The sequence below is a fragment of the Oryx dammah genome, unplaced genomic scaffold (genome assembly GCF_014754425.2).
Source record: "Oryx dammah isolate SB20612 unplaced genomic scaffold, SCBI_Odam_1.1 HiC_scaffold_8, whole genome shotgun sequence".
NCBI classification, from domain to species: Eukaryota; Metazoa; Chordata; class Mammalia; order Artiodactyla; family Bovidae; genus Oryx; species Oryx dammah.
Window position 1 is genome coordinate 307,183 of NW_024070192.1, and position 5,655 is coordinate 312,837.

Consider the following 5,655-nt stretch of genomic DNA (forward strand, 5'->3'; position numbering starts at 1 on the left):
ACCTCCGCTAGGCGCCCTCCGCGCCGCCGCCGCCGCGCTCCCGGCCCGCGCCCCGCCGCTCGGCGCCGCCCCTCGAGCCTCGGCCCCGCCGGGCGTGCGCTCCCGGCTGTGCGCGCCCCCCTCCCCGCCTCTCCGCGCTCGCGCCGGCCTCTCTCACCAGCTCCTTCACATCCCGAGAGCGAAGGGAGCCACGGTCCGGTCCCCAGGAGGAGCGCGGGGAACCGGCGTTGCCAGCCTCCCCGCTTCTCCAGCCCAGGACACCCCGTCTTCCTTAAATGGCCCTGGGGACTCTTTAATAGTGGGGGGTGTGCGCGCGCGCTCCTGTATGCGCCGCTTCGCGTGGACGCATGGACATATCGACGCCTTTACCTGGCGATGAATGTACAGGCGGGAGCGCGGGAGTGGGAGAGCTCAGGTCAGGTTTCCAGAAGCACCGGATGTGGGTCGCGGCCGGGAGGCGTGTTCCAGGCCAAGCCAGGCCCGGGCCAGCCCTCCCCCCACAGGTGGCTCCTGCACCCAGTGGGCAGGGCTGGAGGACCGACTCTGGGGCTGAGGCAGAAGGGAGGTGGCAGCCGGAGGTCCTTCCGGAGGGACACCAGGTCCCTGTCTGAGGCCGGATGGGGCGGCCGTGGCGGAAACTGCGTGACTCCCGCCGTTGGTTTCTGACGGTCCTTTGCTGCCAGTCCAGAGCGCCCCGTTTGTGCTGGATTCAAACATCTCCACCCGCCGCTGGCTCCCTCTCTCCCCAGCTCCCCGTTCAATACCTTTATTTCTTTTTCCCTTTCACTCTACTCGAGCTTAACTGGCTTTCTTCACCTCCTCCCTTTGTTACCAGCCTCTGCCTCAGGCCCTGCTGACTTCACTTAATTGCCTTAGCTGCTGGCAGGATTCCAACCTGGACAAGCTTCCTTCTCCAGAACCCGCCAAGCTCCTCCTCCGTTAAGACCCAGGTCGGAACTCTTCCCTCCAGGAAGCCCTTGGGGGCCAGCATCTGAATGTCCAACCTGTCTCTGCTTCCTCCCCTTCCAGAGCCCAAGTGGTTCTCTTCGCTGCCCCGCATCCTGTGGGAGGCAACCCAGGACCCCAGGAAGGTCTATGGAGAGCGGCTCTCTTCCTGGAAGATGCAGATTTCACCCTCTTTTTCCACTTTCTGTGGCCCCTACGACCCAAAGAAAGTTAATTACCCCATGCTGGAATTACTGGTCTCTCTTCCATGAGACTATGAGCCTTTCCCAAGTCTGAGATACACGAGACGTGTTTGATCAAGAAATATTTCCTGCCCCTGGAAAATGACATTCTGACTGGGGAAAATAGAGCATATAAATAATAGGGGGAAGTTCCAAGATGAGACTGGCTGCACTAATCACCATTTGCCGGTCCCGTCTCTGCCTTTGGGTGTTTGCTCTGCTTCTTCCGAGTCTCAGAGGACAAGAATCATCTATGTGTATTTCACTTTCACCCACCTGCCACCTGGTGCCCAGGGCGTGTCTGAAGGTGTGCACTAGGTGTGGGACGGCTTGCTCTGGGCCAGAAGAGGGTTACCGACCTGTCCCTAATACCCACAAGGATAACTGCTGGTTCTCTTCTCAGAAGCTCCCAGACAGGTGGATCTCAAGACTCTCTTTCCTTTCTCTCTCTCTCTCTCTCTCTCTCTTTTTTAAAAGCACCAAATCTTTGCTTCAAATTAAATCTTAAAACAGAAAAGTAAAGGAAAGTGAAAGTCACTCAGTTGTGTCCAACTCTTTGCAACCCCACAGACTATACAGACCATGAATTCTCCAGGCCAGAAGACTGGAATTGGGAGCCGTTCCCTTCTCCAGGGGATCTTCTCAACCCAGAGATTGAACCCAGGTCTCCCACATTGCAGGTGGATTCTTTACTGTTTGAGCCCCAAGGGAAGCCCAAGAATACAGGAATGGGTAGCCTATCCTTTCTCCAATGGATCTTCCTAACCCAGGAATTGAACTGGGGTCTCCTGGTGGCTCAGACAGTAAAGCGTCTGTCTACAATGCGGGAGACCTGGGTTCGATCCCTGGGTCGGGAACATCCCCTGGAGAAGGAAATGGCAATCCACTCCAGTACTCTTGCCTGGAAAATCCCATGGACAGAGAGGATAGACTACAGTCCATGGGGTCGCAAAGAGTCAGACACAACTGAGCGGCTTTCCTTCCATTCCTTCTGCGTTGCAGGCGGATTCTTTACCAGCTGAGCCGTCAGGGAAGCCCATCCCAGTGTTCTCACCAGTTAGCCCTGTAGGTAAGAGCTCGCATTGTTGAATGGGGGACCCACTCACACCCCCTGCAGCCCCCAAAGCAGCCCTGTGGATGTTGGCATCCAGGAACATGGTGTGGAAACTGACACCCTCGGCCATGTGCTGGTCCACTCAGCTTCAGCCCCTGTGTTCCGTTCTTCCTGCAGCTTTCCTCTGGGACTTCGTGAGGAATGAATGAAAGAGAGAGAAATGGATCTGACCTGTGGGGGGCGGTGAGTGGGGTGAGTCGCTTTCCCCAGTGTCCCCCTAGGTCAAAGGTGGGCCTTCTCCAACCCAGCGACCTCTGGGTTAGTCCCGTGGAGACAGAAATCCTTGTCCCTCGGAGCCTGGACACACCAGCTCCTACCCTGCCACCCTCAGAGGAATGTGTGAAGAGGTGAGAAAGCACTGGTCTAGGGGCCAAGACCATCGCCAGCAGGACGACCTTGGGTGGCCGGGGCCGCGGGGAGGAAGACATGGCTCCGTCCTCCTTTCAAGAGCTGTTTTGGGGTCAAATAGGGAGCCTCGCACACCGCATCCCCTTAGCGACCCTTCACAGCATCAGTAGTGGGTGTTCCCCTCTCTACCTTTCTTTGTGACCACCAAGGACATTACTTAACTCCACTGTGTCTCAAATTCCCACGGTGTCGATAGTGAATAACAGTGAGACTGACACAAATGTAAACTGCAGCCCTAGACAGTGACCTCCTCGAGGCCCCGTGCCTTGGAAGATCCGGCTCAGACCCTGATGACCTCAAGCCCAGAGTTTCCCAAGAACATGAAGCGGCCTCTTTGTTCTTGTCGAGAGTTGCTTGACTGTTATTTCTATGTGTTAATTCACTCGAGGGATGTGGACTCCGGTGGGGGCTTGGCGGTTTGCCTTTCTATCCGATTGTGGACACCCAATAGTCAAGCCTGCTTTGTCCGGAGATTGTGAGGGTGTAGACTGTGGAGTCAAATAAGGACTTGACCGCTGGCAAAGGGAGCGGGAGCAAACTCAAGACTGTCTGAGACCGTTCATCATGCCTGGGTGAGCACAATTTAAATCTGGAAATTTCTGCTCGGCCGGATTAGAGAGCTCTAAACGGCAGTATTTAACTCCTGCCTGCGGTCCCTGGAGCTTCTCCCAAGTGACATTTCCAGATCTGAGGGGGACATGTCCTCCAGTTGCTGGGGAGGAGGCTCTGGACCGACCTTGTTCTAGAGAGGCTGGGTGCTTGGCGTCTTCCCTGGGGAGCCACGCGGGATGCGTTTTCCTGTGGGGGGGGGGACAAGTCATCATACTTGTCGTGACTTCTCTGGACAGCCAAGCAGGTGGAGGGGCGTGCAGACCCCCGTCCAAAGCTGTCTTTTCCAACACAGAGTGGCGCCTTTCCCCTTAGCAGATCATGTGGGTAGTCCCCACAATTCTTCAAGTTTTCAGGAAATCAGCCCTTAACATCCATTGGAAGGGCTGGTGCTGAAGCTGAAGCTCCAGTACTCAGGCCATGTGAGTAGAAGAGCCGACTCACTGGAAAAGCCCCTGATGCTGGGAAAGACTGAAGGCGGGAGGAGAAGGGGGCGGCAGAGGATGGGATGGTTGGATGGCATCACCGACTCAGTGGACATGAGTTTGAATAAACTCTGGGAGATGGCGAAGGACAGGGAAGCCTGGCGTGCTGCAGTCCATGGGGTCTCAAACAGTCGGACACGACTTAGAGACGGAACAACGACCACACAATTCTTCACTGTACTTTGTTCGTGAAGACAAGGTTTTAATGCACTCAGAACCGGCTGATAACCCCACCTCCAGGGTGATGCAGCCAAGCAGCGCCCTGGGAGAGGAATACACCAGTGGGCAGCTCCCTGCCTGGAAGGTGCCCGTCTAAGCTGGAGGAGGCTGCACAGGCAGTCATAGGCAGAGGACAGGCAGCAGGAAAGGAGGTGCCCTCGGCTGGCTGGGTCTGCAGAAGTGGCTCCGAAAGCCTTTCTTAAAAGCTTTGTTCTCCCCTTTTGTCCTCCAGAAATAATGACCTTGTGTGGCAGCTTTTTGTAATATTTCACTTCCACGCCCCAAGCGATGGTTCAGCCGATTTCCCAAGGCTTAAGGGGGGGATTTGGGGAGCCTGGGAGATACCGTGCATGAATAGACATAGAGAGTGGTTTTGCGTTTTCATAGCAAAGGGTTGGGGATGAGTCTTCGAAGGTTCCGGGGCACGGCTCAGTGTGGAGGCTTATCAGCAGCCCATCCGATCTGCTCAGATCCGAGAAGAATGCCTCCAGATCTGCGTCCCACAGCCTCCCCGCTGTCAGATCAGGCACTCGGCAAGGGTGCCATTTTCTTTTTCTTCAGTATGTCAGCAAGATCCTTTGACAGAGAGGGCAGAGGAGAAAATGGTACTTGGCCTTATGTATTCAGGTTCACCCCACTTCATTTGCTGATCGCGTCTACCCAGGCGTGGTGACTGGGGCCGGGCGCCTCCCTCTGTGGCAGAGCGGTGGCCGTGTCGCTGTCTCCACACTAGCTGCCCTGGGAGTGCAGAGGGCCGGGAGCTGCCCTCCATCTGCCGGTTCTGATGTGGGCATCAGTTCACTTAAGCACGGCAACTGTGGAAGGCGGATCTTTTCTGTTATGCAGAAGATAAGCTTCCAGCTAAACAGAGAGTCAGCGACCCAGCTGGGCTCTGAACTGGCTCCGCCTGGGATGTAGCCAGGCCCTGTCAGCTACTTACCGCACCCCAGCCACCGCCCCGGGTCTCCAAAGCCCTCTAGGCACGTCTGCTTCCTCCCCCCTCCTTCCTGTAGTTATCCAGATAAAATCAAGTTCAAAGGCACAGTGGTGTGGAGTGGTGAAGAAAGGCCTGCCCGTTGCAGCCCAGGTGGGGTGAAGACGACTCAGCATTTACTGGGAAGGTGGGCAGTGAGCTGAACTGACAGCAGGTGATGGAAGCCACCAGCCCCAGGGCACCCCCGTCTGCCCCTTCCTTCCCACCGCTGCCCACGACTCCGGATGCTCGCTGGTGCTGGCCAGAGCAGAGGGCAGGGGCCACCGCTGGGGTGGGGCCCGTGGCTTCCCTGAGCCAGCTCCAGTGTTGGGCTGCCACCCTCCTGGGCATGCGGGCTTATTCAAACCTGTGTGTCTTCAAACTAGATACCGTAAGGCAGTCTCTTCTCACCAGAATCTACTCGGGAATCAGCCCCGTGGATCAGCATGTCTACACTAACAACCAGAACCTGTTCAGGAACCAGCCCTGTGGATCAGCATGTTGACACTAACAACCAGAACCTGTTGGGACCCAGCCCCATGGATCAGCACATCAACACTAACAAGCTGACTTGGCCAAAGCTTCCAGCCCAGCACGCTGAGAGTTAGCCAGTTATTCTGAGAACATTCTTTTCAAAACACTCGACAAACAGGCTGAGAG

The 5,655-nt window shown here is 56.3% G+C and overlaps 1 long non-coding RNA gene across 2 annotated transcripts; it reads left to right on the forward strand.

The window, feature by feature from the left end:
* Positions 1 to 532: 532 nt before the first annotated feature.
* On the forward strand, positions 533 to 3,764 carry LOC120866585. 2 transcript variants are annotated; one of them, XR_005721707.1, is made up of 4 exons: positions 533 to 950; positions 1,482 to 1,604; positions 2,190 to 2,256; positions 2,419 to 3,764. It is a non-coding gene; the product is annotated as an uncharacterized LOC120866585 (long non-coding RNA). The 2 variants fall into 2 exon arrangements; XR_005721706.1 differs by having other exon boundaries at positions 533 to 1,604.
* The last annotated feature ends 1,891 nt before the right edge of the window (positions 3,765 to 5,655 follow it).